Genomic DNA, 17,551 nt, shown 5'->3' with positions numbered 1-17,551 from the left:
TTGATTCTTTAATAATTACTACATTAAAAACCATTTATGGATCTCACAAGTTACCTATGCTAGATGGTGGAACCAGATTTGTTTGTTCTACAGATATGAGCTTTATATTGCCAAAAATCCAACTCTTGTATTTATTTTAACAAAAATGGTTTACTCTACAGTCACATGAATAAATGTCTATTTGTTTAATCATATTTTATTGTTGGTTTAAATAAACTAAGACTTAAAAACAATCAAAACAGTCAGAAGTAATTGCTGCTTTTTATGGGGACAGGTAACTTTTATGGGGGGAATGGGCAGGGACAGAGGAGAATACACACGGCGATGGGCGGGAATGGAGTGGATTCCTCATGGAGTTGGGCAGGGATGGCAGGGATTCTGGCAGAAACAGATTGGATACTGGTGGGGTCGGGTGGGGATGGGCATGGTTTCTGTTCTCGCACAACTCTCTATTGTAGACTTGCCACCATGTACAGAGAGGGCAGCCATTTTGAAAATATAAGCATGAGCAGCACTTACAAGTGGAAATGGTTCATAGCTTGCCAAATCCCTTATGCGAGATTCCTTAGGACAGTAGAGTTTTGAAATGCAATGCTGTGTGTCCTGCTGTTAATTACAAACTAGATAAGGAAACAGAGTAGAACTAAATGGGCAATTATCTAAATCAGGGGTGTTAAAGACCCTCCTCGGGGGCCGCAATCCAGTCGGGTTTTCAGGATTTACCCAATGAATATGCATGAGATTAGGATACAATGAAGCAGTGCATACAAATAGATCTCATGCATATTCATTGGAAAAATCCTGAAAACCCAACTGAATTGTGGCCCTCGAGGAATTACTTTGACACCCCTGATCTAGATGGAGAAGGTTCATTAATGGAGTGCCCCAAGGGTTTGCACTGGGATCTGTGTTGAATAATGAGGAAACATTGAGATGATCCATTATTTGTACAAATACTAATCATTCTAGTTTTTTGTTAGGTATTTCTTGTTATTCCTATCAGGTTTCAGCAGAATAATGTAGCACTTGGGCATAAAAATACAGCCCAGCAATCCAGCACTAGAGGTCATAATAGCAAATATCTCCACTGCCACCATGTACTTGCCTTTGGTGCTCAGGTACGTTGGGATGAAAGAGACCCAGACGCTGCAGAACACCAGCATGCTGAAGGTGATGTACTTGGCTTCATTGAAACTGTCAGGTAGATTTCTTGCTAGGAAAGCTACGATTAAGCTAACACCAGCCAGAAATCCCAAGTAACCCAGAACACAGTAAAATGCAACTATTGACCCTTCATTACATTCAATTAATATTAATCCAATTTCAGATTTCATATTAAGATATAGAAATGGGGGAGCAGTGAACAACCAGGAAACACACAGGAGGGTTTGCACAAGGATGCAGAAAAGAATTATAGAGTTAGAGACCCTTGAACCCATCCATTTCCGGAGCTTGCTTCCAGGCTTGGTGGCATGAAAGGCCATGACTACAGTGATAGTTTTTGCTAGAATGGAGGAGAGAGAGATGGAAAAAATTATCGCAAAGACAGTCTGTTGGAGAAGACAAGTCACTTTATCAGGACGTCCAATGAATACCAAGGTGCAGAGCAAGGAGAGCATGAGGGAGATAAGGAGAATATAGCTGAGGTTCCGGTTGTTGGCTCTCACTATGGGAGTGTCTCGGTAATAAATAAAGATTCCCAGAATGACAGCAGTGATTAAAAAGAAGACAATGTTGATAAGAGTCAAAGTTATGCCCAAAGGCTCTTCATAGGATAGGAAGGTTATAATTTTGAGGATGCAGGCATCTCTGTTCGAATTGGACCATTGGTCCTCTGGGCATGTTGTACAGCTATCCATATCTGAGAATGAAAAATATTGTCTCATTATTTCATAAATAGCATGAGTCACAGGACTGCAAATGAACACTTTTCCCTTATATTAGAGCATATTTCAAAAAAATCAATATTTAGCAGACAGTATCAAACATTAAAGTAACAATGAGCTTCCTGCAAGTCTTATCCTGTCTTATCTGTTAGAGGTGCTTGAGCCTGAAATATTTGATTTTAAAGGATTCCATATCTTGTACACAGGGGAGATGTAGTTTCATTGGTGGTATCCAGCTCATGGGGTTTTTTTTTTTAATTAGACATAGGGTGTTCCACTAGGACAAGGGCATGTTCATTTTAAAGAGACCATTGAGATTGCAACTGACACAGACAGATCAGGACATGCTCAACTCTAGTAGGATTTTACAGAAAGCTCTGCAGGAGACAGACATGGGAGAAGCCACTGCATGCTCTGGATTGGTAGCATGAAATGTTGCTACTATTTGGAAATCTCACTCCAATGGGAAAATTTCTATCACTTATGCTGTGATTAATTCTTGATTAGTTGATTAAATATCACAGAATTTCCAAAATTAATTAAACAGTTAAATGATTGTTAATTATTGTTATAAAACCTTATAGTTAAGTGATTTGATGTGCTCACACCCTTTACCCTATTTGAATTGTGAAACTAAAAGTTCACCAGCACGGGTAATGTTGGGACCATCATGGCGTCACAAGTCCTACCGCCTCAGATAACAGCAATAAAATGCTTTTTAAACATATTCAAAAGCATGCACTTACCTTCTTATGCTGAAACGCACTGTAGGCGGGCTAATGTTTGAATCCCATGCTTAGAAGTTATATAATATCTCATATTACACCCTCCAAGCTGGCCTCTTTAACTCTAGTTTCGCCCTAACAATGGCTTCCTCATTGACTCTTGGTCTTCTTATCTGGGAGAGCACAACCACCTAGCATAGCTATGGTTGTGCTCTCCCAAATAGAGAATTAGAAGGGGAATGATGAGGTGGATAGGGTGAGGGACTATGGAGGGCATAACCAGCAGAAAAGGGTGCTTTAGAAGTTGGTTAGGACCTAACTGCAGTTTCAAAAAAAGGTTGGCTTTCAACCTGGATTTTAATACTGCCAGAGATGGAGCCTGACACACTGAACCAAGCAAGTTGTTCCAGAGTCGGGAGCTGGCCATAGAGGAGACGCCTGAGGATTGGAGTTCTCAGGGCAGATTGTAGGGAGAGATAAGAGAGGAGCTGTAGAGTGAACACATTTGTACAAGACATTAAGAGAAGTTTGAACTGTATGTGGACACGGACAGTGAGCCAGTGAAGCAATTTGAGGAAAGGGGTAACATGAGCATAGCGACACTGGTGGAATAAGATATGTGCAGCAGAATTCTGCTTAACCTTGTTAGAGCCTCTCCCACCCAGTTAAGTAGCACTGAATCTTGTGCATATTTTGTATATATCAGGGTTCACATTTTATATTTTGGGGTGGAGGAGCAGCCAGGGAACTGGGTTGGCCTTTGTTGGAAACAGGATGCTGGGCATGATGGAACTTTGGTCTGTCCCAGTATTACAATTCTTTGATCACAGGTAACTGGGTTCAATTCCCACTGCAGCTCCTTGTGATTCTGGGCAAATTACTTAGCACTACATTGCTCCAGGTACAAAAAAACAAAAAACAATGTTTATAGCACTGTATACATCTAGTAACACTATAGGAATATTAGTAGTATTAATATTTAGAGGGCCAAGCCATGCATGATTACATGAACTCACACTCTCCTTTTGAGAATCACATACTGTGAGAACTGCCCCAGCCTTCACCCAATCTCGCTCTCTTTCTTATAGCCGCCCTTAACCCCTCTCCCCCACCCCCCCCCCACAGCCTTTGACCAGTTTCTTTCCCCTCACCTGGTAGTATTCTTGCTGCCCCCAGTGACTCTGCTGTCTGCAAACTTGGGCAATGGGTTGTTGGATGTTTGGGCTGGTCTTGTAGCTTCAAGTCTAGTGAGAGTTGGAAGCACAAGATCAATCCAAACTTCTGGCACAAAGCAGCTCAAGCTTGCAGATAGCTGAGCTGCCTCAGGGAAAGAAGAAATCCTGCTGAGCTTCAAAAGGCCAGAGAGTTATGATAAAGATGTTTAAATACCAATGTGACATAAATGTGCAAGAGGTGAGTCTCTTTCATTTGAAAGAAAGTTCTGGTATGAGAGGGCATAGGAAGAAATTAAGAGTTGATAGGCTCAGTAGTAATCAAAGGAAATATTTTTTACAGAAAAGATGGTAGGTGTGTGGATTAGGCTCTCAGTAGAGGTGGTGGAGACAAAGATTGTGACTGGATTCAAGAAAGCATGAGACAGGGAGAGGAGGAGATAGTGTATGGGCAGACTGGATGGGCCATTTAGACTTTGTCTGCTATCATGTATCTATGTTCTATGTAGTTATTGGAGAGACAGATTTTGGCCCAAAGGCCTTAGGTTGGACAAGCCTGGTTTATATAATATTTTGTACATTTATTTGTGTACTAACATTATCTGGATGCCAGCCTTGAATATCTGGATTTTATAGTCATGGCAGCCAGTGTTTAAAAAAAAGCATTGACTGTCAAGGATGAATATTGACCCAGTAACGAATAATCAGTGCCCAAGGGCTTGTTACATTATAATGATATCACTCACCAGTTTGGTTGGAAACCTCTCCCTCTGGACAAGGGATACAGTCATAGCAGCAGACAGGTTCTCCTTTCCTGGTTAATCTCCTGAACCCAGGAAGGCAACTCTGACTGCATCTGGACTGTGGAGGTGTCTGAGGATTGAAAAAAAATCTGAATAACTTGCAGTAACTCTAGGTTGTGACTTTTCAAATGCAGCATTACATTTCTCTCTAAATATGAACCAATTCTGTCCACTTAGGGGTCAATATTCAGCCCATATCAGTGATCTTTTATTCACCGCCAATCCAGTTATTGTTGAATATTCAAATTTGGGCCATGTTCGTACTTTAACTTTGACAATCTGTTTATTTTTGAGCCTGCTAAGTCATATGTAGCCGCTTAAAGGGATAATTCATCAAGCGGCACTTGCTAATGATTAGTGAGTGTTAAACGCTAAGATAACCATAGCAATATAATGAAAGTCTCAGTGTTTAGCACAGGCTAATGGATATCACACACTAAACTGGTTAGCTCCTCTTCTTGAATTCCCAAAATCGATACTCTGCACCTAAGCGGGTTAACACATACAGATAGGACAGTCTTTTATGTGCTATACTTGGCCATTTGAGGGCTGAATATCAGCCCTTAAGCGGCCAAGTGCTGACTCCTCCCCCAGAACACCCCAACATAGCTGACTTTCAGATCACTGGTAACTGCAAATTTCAGCAGCACTTTATAAGCATTGCTGAAAATTAACGTCTAGCCCCAACTAAGTAATATGACCGGTCAGTGGTTGACTAATTGCTTTGAATATGAAACGATTAGTTTCTTGAGACTTTACTAAACAATTAAGTAGAATGTATGGGTGAGGAATGAGCAAAATTTTAATTGGAAATATAAAAAAAATATGAAACAAGTTTGATTTGGAATCAGTGATTCCCGTTGATTGGGGAATGTCTTGAGCAATGTTGTTCCATGCAACTTTTAACCCAAAACAATTTGAAAAAATCAGCAATTTTATTTCTTCTATCATCAGTAGTGGGCACTTAACCTTGGGATCACTTTAGTTATACTGTACTCTCACTTTCCTAAAACACTTATTAGAGTTGACTCTCATATGATCTTATGGCTGTTGATGTGTTAGGATGAGCAAGGTCTATGTCAGAAAAATAGCAAATAGAGATCATAATGGGCTAGAGTGAGCTTCAATGGCAGTTACAATAATTGGGATGTAATGGTGCGTGCTAGACAGACTACTGTAATTTGATCTATGCTGGTATCACCACTACTCAACTTAAACACATTAAGACTGTATAGAACATTGCTATTTGCTTGCTCTGTCATGCTCATTACTTCGACCATCTTAGCCCACTCTTCTTATATCTACACTGGTTGCCTTTCTAAATACTTTGCCTTACCCATAAAATGCTTTATTCCGGTCAACCGCCATATCTTTCATGCCTGGTCATCTTTTACTTCCTTTCCTGAGTCTTAATTTCCCTGGGTGCAGACTATTTGATTCTTCCTAACCCAGAAGCATTTACCTTGCTGGCCCATGGTAGAAATCTCTAGAGCACATATTGGATTGTAGATGGAGACTTCAGCTTTGGCTCAAGGTTATGAATACAGAAAATTAAGTGTGAATAATCTGTTGCATGATACACCCCATTCCCAACTCTCAGGAAAAGATTATCAGAGAGAACACTCAGGTTTGCTGTTCATCAAAGAAAGTAACCATTTTGGGTCGCACTACCCTGACATCACTGGCTTTTACATGTGGCTCACTGACATGTAGAAGACTGGAGACTCTAGCCATCTGTATTAAAATACAATCTCCACTTTAGACAATGGAAATGGCACAGTGCAGATGCAAATGACAAAGTCCTCTTGATGACTGTTAGATACCTGTTTACAAACAGGTAGAATTGAGCCCACCACCTGGGGAACACACAGCAGCTAAAGTTGATTGCTGAGCCACATCAGCTATGTGCTCTGCTTAGCTGCTTTTTCTAATCTATAATTCTTCCATGTAGTTTCACAACCACTTCCTTACCATATGTCAGTGAGCCACATCTAGAAGCAAGTTCCTGTGGCTCACTAGCTAAGGCTGCTTGCCTTTCATTTAAAAGGAAGCTATGGAATGAGAGGATATAGGATTAATTTAAAAGGTGATAGGTTCAGGAGTAATCTAAGGAAATATTTTTTTAATAGAAAGAGTGGTAGATGCATGGATCAGTCTCCCAGTAGAGGTGGTGGAGATGGAGGCTGTGTCTGAATTCAATAAATCTTTGGATAGGCACATGGGATCTCTTAGAGAGAAGAATAGATAATGGTTACTGCAGATAGTCAGACTGGATGGGCCATTTGGCCTTTATTTGCCATCATGTTACAATGTTTCTATACCACACACAATATATTCAGAAAAACCCCACTGTACCAGAGGTAATCCGAGACAGTTCCCTATTTTTTTAACAGAGAAAAGACCTCAGTTCTTTCCAGGGATCGTTGTCACCTAGAAAAACTCTATGTTAGCTGTACTATACAGTTACATAGAAAAAAACATCCTTGGTCTACAAAATCTCCGTATAAGAAACTGATATATTCTTTAAATAATATTTTTTTAAATTAGTGTTCTCATTTAAAAACTCAATCATAGTTCACAGGAAAACGTATCGTCAAGAGTGGATGTGGTATAAATCACCACACCATAAAGTTCTATGATCTCACAATACTGTAGTAAAGAGCTTTAGCCAATAAGAAGAGTAGGAGATAGTGGATGCTGCAGATGGGCAGACTGGATGGGCCATTTGGCCTTTATCTGCTATCATGTTTTTATGTTTCTAGGGGAGTAACAGCTGGCACACTGCATCCAGGACCACCCAACTCTGTTGCTTTCCCAAACCAGCAGCAGTAAACTTTTAATTCAGCCATCGTGGACCTTCCTGCATGTCCCTATGTCTGCTAATCTGACCCTCTTTGATGTCATTTCTTTGTTACACAGCAGAGCCGGCAGCCACAGGGAGCTGCAGAAAAGTCCCACGATGGCTGCATTTAAGTTTACAGCTGCTGCAGCTGCTGCTGCTTTGAGATGCATACAGCAGTGTTAAGGATGTGAGTAGGCAGGAAACTGGATGGCATTGGAGTGGAGGTAGAGGGAGGGTAGATGCTGATACAAGCGGTATGAATGGAAACAGTTGGGGTAGATGCAGGATGAAAATGGAGTGGACGGAGAGGAGAAGATGCCGGATGGAAGGGGTGGAGAAAGAGGGTACATGATGGAAGTAGAGAAGATATTAAAAAAGCCACATGCTGGATGGAGGAAGAGAATAGAGTTAGAGAGATAATAGAGGGGGTGAGGGAAAGAGATGGCAAGAGAGTAATTGAGGACTGGATAGGAAGAAAGAATGCCATCTAGAGAGCTGCAGAAAATACATTGAGAAGGAAGCTGAGGGAAGAAAAGGGAAGGAGAGGAGAGAGATGCAGACCAACCCCTAGGGGAGACACACACACACACACACACATGATGTAAAATTTCATGAGGCATCTCAGGGACAGCTTCTCTCCCCCTCCCTGACCCCTATGATGACTATATGTGATTACAGGAGTGATGGAAATAAAGGTCAATTATTGGCATGTTCCCAGAAATACAAGTCCATTCAAGTTCCTCCAGAGAACATACTGGCCCACCCCTGACACATATCCAGAGTAAGGTAGAGTTGGTGGTGGATCAATGCAGAGGCAGTCCGGCAGAGTCACAGGGTCAATGGTGAAACAACTACCTTTGAGAGGGAGGCTGAAGCTTTAGAGGGCCCTAATGAGACCCCTGCCATGCCCATGGCTTTGACCAGATATTCTAGGATGGAGCACTGGCTGGTAGAGGCCTGCCTGGAAAAGGCTTGAAGGGTGAGTTGAGCTGGAGGATCACCAGGGAGGTGACCCTGGGCGATGAGCTGGCCAAGAAGCTCTCTAAGCATGGCCTGCATATTCCCATGAGACTGCTGGGTGGCAGCATGCTCCCCTACCGGGTTAGCAAGATGCTGATTCATAATATCTGCCTTCCTGGTGAGAACATCCAGAGCCATACTCTCTGCTGTTGTGGCTTCTAGGAGCCCCACAATCTCTCCCATGAGCTGTACCTGATCCTGATGGATGGTGTTGGCAATATCCACCAGGCACTGGATATCCAGCTCAAGGGGGCCAGGTTGGTAAGGCATGACTTGATCTTCACCCAGCTCATCACCCTCAACATCCCCCTGGTAACCCTACTCATTACCCACCTCCTCATTCATGTCCCCCTCCACTGCTGCCCTAATGGGATACCTAAGTTGCAGAGGAGGGGCTGGTGCTACACCTGATGTTCTGGGATGAGGAAGGGCTGGCTGAGATGGCCTTTGTATGTGTCCTTCTCCTCCCATTCATCTCTGGCAGCATAAGCAGGAAGAGCAAACATATGGTGCTCATCTGTAGGAAGGAGAGAACACGACATCAGTATGGCAACAGAAACAGAAACAGGGTAGAGAAAGCTACAGTCTAACACAGACATGGTTTCTTTTCTAAGTTCATAGTTATTTTCAGTATTTAATATCTTGATATTGTCATATCATCCAAGTAGTTTACCATGGTGGATCTGGATACATGGTTTAGGAATATATAGAGAGGGGAGGAAAGAGGGTAGCAGGTCGGATATAGAGGAAAGCAGGAAAAATCAGTCGATGAAAATATCAAATATCAATGGGAAAGGGTGGGAGAGGAAAAGAAGTGAGTGCAGAAATTGTCCATTTAATAGTTTTGCTAGGATTAGCTATTGGGATTCATGTTAGCATAAACAGGTTCTAGAAGCATAAATGTGAACAGCCCAGATTCCTGGGTTCTTAGCAAAGCATGCATTGGTTTTTGATCTTATGTAACTTTACAACCGAATCAATTCGAGGATAAGGATCACAAGACAAGTTATATAGCAATTTTAGAGGACATTTCAAGTCAGACCCAGCACATTCATAGTGTGATAATAGGTATGGGTGTATGTGAAATTGTCTTACCTGTGCGTCTGAATGAGGTGTCCATGCCTCCTTCCTGGTCCAACTACATTCAGTAACTCCCTCTCCAGGGCAGTAATATTTAGGTCTCCACAAGGACCCTGTGCAGCTATAAGCTCTGTCTTTCTGCCCCCGCATTAGCTGCCACCTTTTTTTCAATGCCTCTATCTCACAGTGCTGGTGATGTATGGCATTAATCTGATTGTAGAATCAGTGCCAGATAGCTCCAATCCTGTCAGCTTGCCTCCCATAAAGGGCATCATAATTAGCCCTTACTTAGTCAACAGGGATCCTTATCTCACCAGGCAAAAAATTATGCTGCCTTTTAGGATCCATGTTGCTCAAGTAGGGGCAATTTTCAGTGCTGTATATATAAGCCATTTTGGCGGGAAACCATCTCAGTGACTATGACATCAGCTCCGATGATCGTGCCTATCTTATAAAAATGCTGAGGTGCACGTGATGTTTATCTTTAGGACTCCCAGAGTGTGTTTGTGCTTCTGGTGATTTTTAGCATGTGTGGTGATTCTGGTGATATTTTGAGATTTTGCTTTGTCTGTGACACTGTTCCATATCCTACACCTTCTATCTCTGCTGCTCCTTCTCACTCCCTTATAACACCCATACTTCTCTCTATCCTTACTACCCTTGTATTTTTGTTCCCTCTCCCTTTGTGAGTAATTCCTGTGTGAACGTTTCTGTGTGAAAGTATGTTTGCAGCTGGATGTGAGGGGCTGTGTACAAGTTGCTGTCTTTTGTGTCTAGGTGTGTGTGGAGCTGCAGCCATCTGTTGATGTGTGGTATGTCTGTTGATGTGTGGTGATGGCTGAGTTCTTTGCTTTGTTGTTGTATGTGGAGGCTAATAGGTTGATGAGAGGAAGAGGCCTGGGCCAAGCTCAGGAGTGGCGACATGTCCGAAGGCGAGCCCTATAACACACACCCAGGGTTTATAGGTCCAGGGTCAACTTCTTAGACATGACAGATGAGAGGAGACCATAGTTCATTTGTGTGAGCAAGTGCAGGAAAAGCTGGAGCCCACCACATTCAGGGGACAGGCCATTCTTGTTCAGGTTCAGGTTGCCACAATCCTAGCATTCTTGGCCACTGGACATTCCAGAGACCTCTGGAAGCCGCAGCTAGTATCAGCCAACCATCTGCTTAATGCATAATTTCCAATTTTCTGGATGTGTTTCTCATAAGTATTTCGATGTATATCACTTTTCCAATGCCTGAGGCTGACCAGCACCAGACAATGTGGGACTTTTATGAGCTAACCCATTTTACCTCGATCCTGGGAGCAATTGATTGCACACATGTGGCACTCAGATCACCTGCAGAAAGGGAGAGACCATTCCATAACAGGCGAGCTTATCATTCAATGAATATGCAGGTGGTCTGTAATGCCTCTGTGGAGATAATGGATGTGTGTGCCAATTTCCCAGGATTGTGCCATGATGCGTACATTCTGGCAAACTCTGGAATCTATGAGCGATTCCACAGGAGAGAGATCTGAGAGGGATGGCTGCTTGATAAGTATAGATTACTATTCTAAAGAAAGCTTATGATCATTAACCACATTTGTCTCTTTTTATCACTAGCCTGTGGGCAGCATTGGCTCAGTGTTCTGGGGATGTGTATAGTGCTATGTTTGTGGGTGGGGAGAGGGGCTGTCAACTCTTCCCCCTGCCAGTTCTACCCTCTTCCTTAAGCAGCCCTTATGATCAGTAGTCTACATTCCAAATGTGTTGACATGCTCTCTCTTGTCCATGTTCAGGTGTGTCAAACCTTCATCTTCATGTGGCTGTGCATTGATATCCTTCTTGTATAGTTTCTGGCACCATGGTTGTTTAGATTAGGGAGAATTGAACATGTGACTGATTATTATGTGAAGTTGTATTGGTTAAAATTAGAAGACCGCATATGCTATAGATTGTTGGTGATAGTTTATTTATGTGTGCAAAATATGGCCTCAGGAAGTCTGAAGGGCACTTTTTAGCTTTATGCCCCATGCCGAAACCACGTTTTGTCAACTGTGTAAAGTTGTACAGTATATTCCCCCTGTTAAATGCCTGAAGTTGGCGACTTCAAGAACCAGTATGTTCTCTTGCACAGGCCCTCAGGAATGGAATAGAGTACCAATGTACATGCGCCAACTGGGAACTTTGCGTGACTTTAAGAGATTATTGAAAAGACATCTGTTCTGCAGTATGAAATATGGATGGGTACTGAATTTATTGTAATGGTGTAAGTGCTGGTCACTGAATTGTTGGTGTTTAAATATGTATCAGATGTAACATAGTAACATAGTAGATGACGGCAGATAAAGACCCGAATGGTCCATCCAGTCTGCCCAACCTGATTCAATTTAAATTTTTAAATTTTTTCTTCTTAGCTATTTCTGGGCAAGAATCCAAAGCTTTACCCTGTACTGTGCTTGGGTTCCAACTGCCGAAATCTCTGTTAAGACTTACTCCAGCCCATCTACACCCTCCCAGCCATTGAAGCCCTCCCCAACCCATCCTCCACCAAACGGCCATATACAGACACAAACCGCGCAAGTCTGCCCAGTACTGGCCTTAGTTCAATATTTGATCTTATTTTCTGATTCTAGACCCTTTGTGTTCATCCCACGCTTCTTTGAACTCAGTCACAGTTTTACTCTCCACCACCTCTCTCGGGAGCGCATTCCAGGCATCCACCACCCTCTCCGTAAAGTAGAATTTCCTAACATAGCTCTTGAATCTACCACCCTTCAACCTCAAATTATGTCCTCTGGTTTTACCATTTTCCTTTCTCTGAAAAAGATTCTGTTCTACGTTAATACCCTTCAAGTATTTGAACGTCTGAATGTGTTTATATGTTTTAATTATTGTGTATGTTTTATTTGTGAACTGCTCTGTAAAAAAGTGGGTTATGTATAAATGAATAAACAGAAAACATAAACATGGTGCAGGTGAGTTGGTGTTTGGCATTCTAAGAGTGTGTAGGTTTCAGTGTCTTCTTCCACATACCAGTGTCCTTGTCCCTGTACACCCCTCCACACTGACATTCTTCTCTTCCTCATGTAGTCTGGACCTTCATTTGGACATACAGTAACATTCTTTGTCGCCACCTGGGGTGACTTCAGCTCCATATCACCCACCTTTTCCCAGGATCCATCTCATCTTGTCTCCAGCTGCATTGTCACTGCTGCATCCTGCTTTCCTGGACTGTGGGGCTAGGATGTATGCTATGCCATATTTTGGGGTGGCTGGGAGATGTAGGAAGTAGGTAGGAGTTGGTGTTTGGGGACCAGTTGACATGTATTTGCTCACATGTAAAGACTGTAATTATGTCTCCATACATGTGCAGTTTAATGTGATGTTGGAGGACCAATAAATAGCTTAAACATTATTCTGTAACTTTGTGGTCATGTGTAAAATCAGGAACCGGACATTGAAAAGTTGAAGTATATCTCATTCCAGACCCAAGTTTACACAATCCCTTGCAATGGTGTAACCCCTGTTTTATTTCCTTTCTGTCCACTTAACATAATTATAACAGATGAGTCATGAACAGCCAGAGAAAAACACATAGGAGACCTATATAAACCAACTGTTTTACTTAATATAACTGAAGATATAAATTTTTTTTTGATATAACATAAATAACAAGATATAACATTTTTAAGTAGGAGGAAATATTGTTTCACTCAGAGAATAGTTAAGATCTGGAATGCATTGAAAGAGGATGTTAACGTAGCTGGGTTATAATAGGTTTCAACAAATTCCTGGAGGAAAAGTCCATAATTTGCTATTGTGACAGACATGGGGAAAGACATTGCTTGTCTTGGATTGGTAGCATGGAATGTTGCCACTTTTGGGTTTTTTTCCAGGTACTAGTGACCTAGGTTTGCCAGAATTGGAGGGGGGGAGGTAGCCCTCAAGAGCAGCTGCAGTTGCTTCAGGAGGGGGATATTTTTACAGGCAGTGGGAGGGGTCTGGCTCTTTAGCTGGAGCTTGGCCTAGGGCAGCTAAAATGCTGGACTGACCATGCTATAGCCTGTCCAGATGCCTTCTACCTCCAGTAGTTGACATTCCAGGGCCTCCTGTATGGCCCCATCCTCTCCAATACATCAGCAATTCCAGGGGCAGACACATCTGCAACAGCTGCACCTATCTCTGGAACCCTAAGAGTGAAAATAAGAACATAAGAATTGCCACTGCTGGGTCAGACCAGTGGTCCATCATGCCCAGCAGTCCAGTCCCACGATGGCCCCTAGGTCAAAGACCAGTGCCCTATCTGAGACCAGCCCTACCTGGGTATGTTCTGGTTCAGCAGGAACTTGTCTAACTTTGTCTTGAATCCCTAGAAGATGTTTTCCTCTATAACAGCCTCAGAAAGAGCGTTCCAGTTTTCCACCACTCTCTGGGTGAAGAAGAACTTCCTTAAGTTTGTACAGAATCTATTTAACTTTAAAGAGTGCCCTCTCATTCTCTCTACTTTGAAGAGGGTGAACAACCTGTCTTTATCTACTAAGTCTATTCCCTTCAGTATCTTGAATGTTTCAATCATGTCCCCTCTTAGTCTCCTCTTTTAAAGGGAGAAGAGGCCCATTTTCTCTAATCTCATACTGTACGGCAACTCCTTCAGCCCCTTAACCATTTTAGTCACTCTTCTCTAGACCCTTTCGAGTAGTACAATGTCCTTCTTCATATATGGTGACTAGTGCTGGATGCGTACAAAGGCATGATAATCTTCCGATCTGTTCTTGATCCCCTTCTTAATCATTCCTAGCATCCTATTTGCCATTTTCACCACTGCGCATTGCATGGATGGCTTCATCGACCTATCAACCAGCACTCCCAAGTCTCTTTTCTGGGGGTCTCTCCAAGTAACGCCCCGGACATCCTGTATTCATGTATAAGATTTTTGTTACTGACATGCATCACCTTACACTTATCAATGTTGAACCTCATTTGCCATGCCGCGGCCCAAGTGTCGCATCTCAAGTGTGTTTATGTCACGTTGTCTCTGTGTGATGGAGAGGGTGGGGGAGGATGCAGGAGGCCATGGCCCAGTAGCCCAGACCTCAAAGGCCCCTCCTGAGGCTAGTACAGTTCTTCCTGAAGGGGGACAGAGGGGGAAATGGGTTGGATGGGGCAGTCACAATGGGGGGCAGAGGTATCGGAGAAGGGGGTTGATTGGGGGCAGGGGCAGTCACAAGGAGGGGAGAACCTTCCTCCTTTTCCTTATCATCTTCCACCTGTATTATGTTCAGCTCTTCTTCTTCATCTTTTTCTTCCCACTACCTTTTCTTCATCTTCCTCTTTCCCCTCAACCTCTTCTTCCTCTTCCACCTCCCCCTTTATTTCCTGCTCTTCAGGACCAGACAATGTACCTGGTCCAGGGGATGCTAGTTCTGCAGCAGCTACACAGGAGATAAACATAGAAAGCGGTTACAGTCAGATATCACTATAGCCCACATTTATGGGAGATAACAGAAACCTAAACATTCTACAATATTGGTTGAGAGTCTGTGGAAAGATGCATTACTGACCAGTGGTGTGCCTCAAGATTCTGTTCTTGGGCCTGTTTTTTTTAACATTTTTATAAGCGATATTGCTGAAGGGCTGTCAGGTAAGATTTGCCTATTAGCAGCTGATACTAAAATTTGCAAAGACCCAAAGGAATAATACAGTTTAGGAGGTGAAGAACTTATGCGCACGACCGAAGAGCAGGACTTGGGTGTGATTATATATGATGATCTTAAGGTGGCCAAACAGGTTGAAAAGGTGATGGTGAAAGCTAGAAGGATGCTAGGATGCTTTGGAAGAGGTATGGAGAGTAGGAAAAAGGAAGTATTGATGCCCCTATATAAGACTCTGGTGAGACCTCAGTTAGAATATTGTGTACAATTCTGGAGACCACACCTTCAAAAAGATACAAAAAGGATGGAGTCGGTCCAGAGGAAGGCTACTAAAATGGTGTGTGGTCTTCATCATAAGGCGTATTGGAACAGACTTAAAGATCTCAAGCTGTATACTTTGGAGGAAAGGTAGGAGAGGGGAGATATGATAGAGATGTTTAAATACCTACATATACTACATATATGCTGATGATATCTCTATTTTAATTCCGCTGAATAACATGACCAACGAAACTTTAGAACACATTACCCATATCAAGACTGAAATCGAACAGTGGACAATCAATTTTAAATTGAAATTAAACACAGAATAGACAAAAGTTTTCCTGGCAATTCCAAAGGATAAAATTACCAGAACATCTTTACACCTAAATGGTCACAATTACCCAATAACAAAAACCATAAAAATACTAGGAGTCACATTAGACATCCGCCTGACCATGATCGAACACACAAACCTAGTGGCAAAAAAGTGCTTTTATGCACTATGGAAATTGAAGACCATTAAAAAATATTTAGACCCTCTATCTTTTAGACTTTTGATTCAGACATTGGTCCTTTCCACATTGGACTACTGCAACATCATTTTTGTGGGTTTACCTAAATAGTGCACAACACAACAATCCGTTTAATATTCGGACTAAAGAAAAGCGAGCATGTTAGCCCCTACTACAAACTGCTACACTGGTTACCAATGGAGGCGCAAATAATGTTCAAGTTCTCTTGCCTATGCTTTAAACTGGTGTGGGGAATGGCTCCTTCCTATCTCTTACCACATTTTGAGCTACACATTCCCAGTAAGACAACCAGAAATTCCAATCTTTTTGCCTACCCAAGGATCCCTAATTGCAAATTCAGATCCTTTATGGACAGAACTTTGAAGTCTCAAGCTAGCAAACAGCAGACCTGGCTAGGCAACTACATCAGCAGAGCTAGGCTGAACTACGTCGCTTTTCGGAAAGAAATTAAAACAGCACAATTCAACAGATTTATCTCCTAATCAGTTACCAGTTCTAAACGATTAACTCCATGCTGATAACTTGAGAAATATGTGTACTGTACAAACTGTATTGTATCGTATCGTATTTTACTAATTGTAATCTGTAATTCACTGACTGTACTGTATCATCCTCGCCATTTGTATTCTGTAATTTGCTGACTGTCCAGCTCTCTTCACTATGAACCACCTAGAAGTCGTAAGATTATGGTGGTATAGAAGAAATAAAGTTATTATTATTATTATTACATAATGTAAATGCGCATGAGTTAAGTCTCTTTCATTTGAAAAGAAACTGCAATAAGAGGGCATAGGAAGAAGTTAAGAGGTGATAGGCTAAGGAGTAATGTAAGGAAATACTTTTTTTACAGAAAGGGTAGTGATGCATGTCTGTAGTCAAGAAAGCATGGGATTGGCATGTGGGATCTTTAAGAGAGAGGAAGAGCTAATTGTTACTGCAGATGGGCAGACTGGATGGGTCATTTGGCCTTTAATAATAATAAATAATAAGTTTATATACCGCAGGTCCATGAAGTTCTATGCGGTTTTCAAAGATTAAAAGATGGTACAAATTGAATGAACTTAACAGAGGTGAAAAACAGTGGTTAACAGTTCAAAGGAACCATTATTGAAGAAAAAGAATTGTACGGGTCAGCTGTCTAGATACTTCAGGAACAGATATGTTTTTAGGCGTTTCCTAAATTCCCCATAAGTGGAAGGCGTAAGCAATTATTCTAGATTTTTGCCCCATAATGCTGCTTGGTGTGAGAGAAGGTATTGGTTGTGTCTTTTGAGTTTAAATCCTCCAACTGGGGGGGAAACAAAGTTCAAGTGTGTGCTTCTCTTATGTCTGTTGGTTGAGAAGGAAAAAAGGTCAGTTATGTATTTAGGGGCTAGGCCATATAGTGCTTTAAAGCAGAAACAGGCGAACTTAAACTTTACGCGTGCCTCCATCGGTAGCCAATGCAGCTGTCGGTAGTAAGGTGTCACATGGTCAAACTTCCTCAGCCCGAAAATCAGTTTGACCGCTCCATTTTGTATTAATTGTAATCGTTGCATATTATTTTGGGAAATTGCTAAATAGGCGATGTTACAGTAATCAAGTT

At 42.0% G+C, this 17,551-nt stretch overlaps 1 pseudogene; it reads right to left on the bottom strand.

The window, feature by feature from the left end:
- Nucleotides 1–941: 941 nt before the first annotated feature.
- Nucleotides 942–17,551, bottom strand: part of LOC117346243 — a 77,024-nt pseudogene continuing 60,414 nt past the window's right edge.

This window comes from Geotrypetes seraphini, chromosome 12, assembly GCF_902459505.1.
Source record: "Geotrypetes seraphini chromosome 12, aGeoSer1.1, whole genome shotgun sequence".
Taxonomy (NCBI): domain Eukaryota; kingdom Metazoa; phylum Chordata; class Amphibia; order Gymnophiona; family Dermophiidae; genus Geotrypetes; species Geotrypetes seraphini.
Note: the sequence above shows the minus strand (reverse complement) of the source record. Positions and strands in the feature narration are given on the sequence as shown.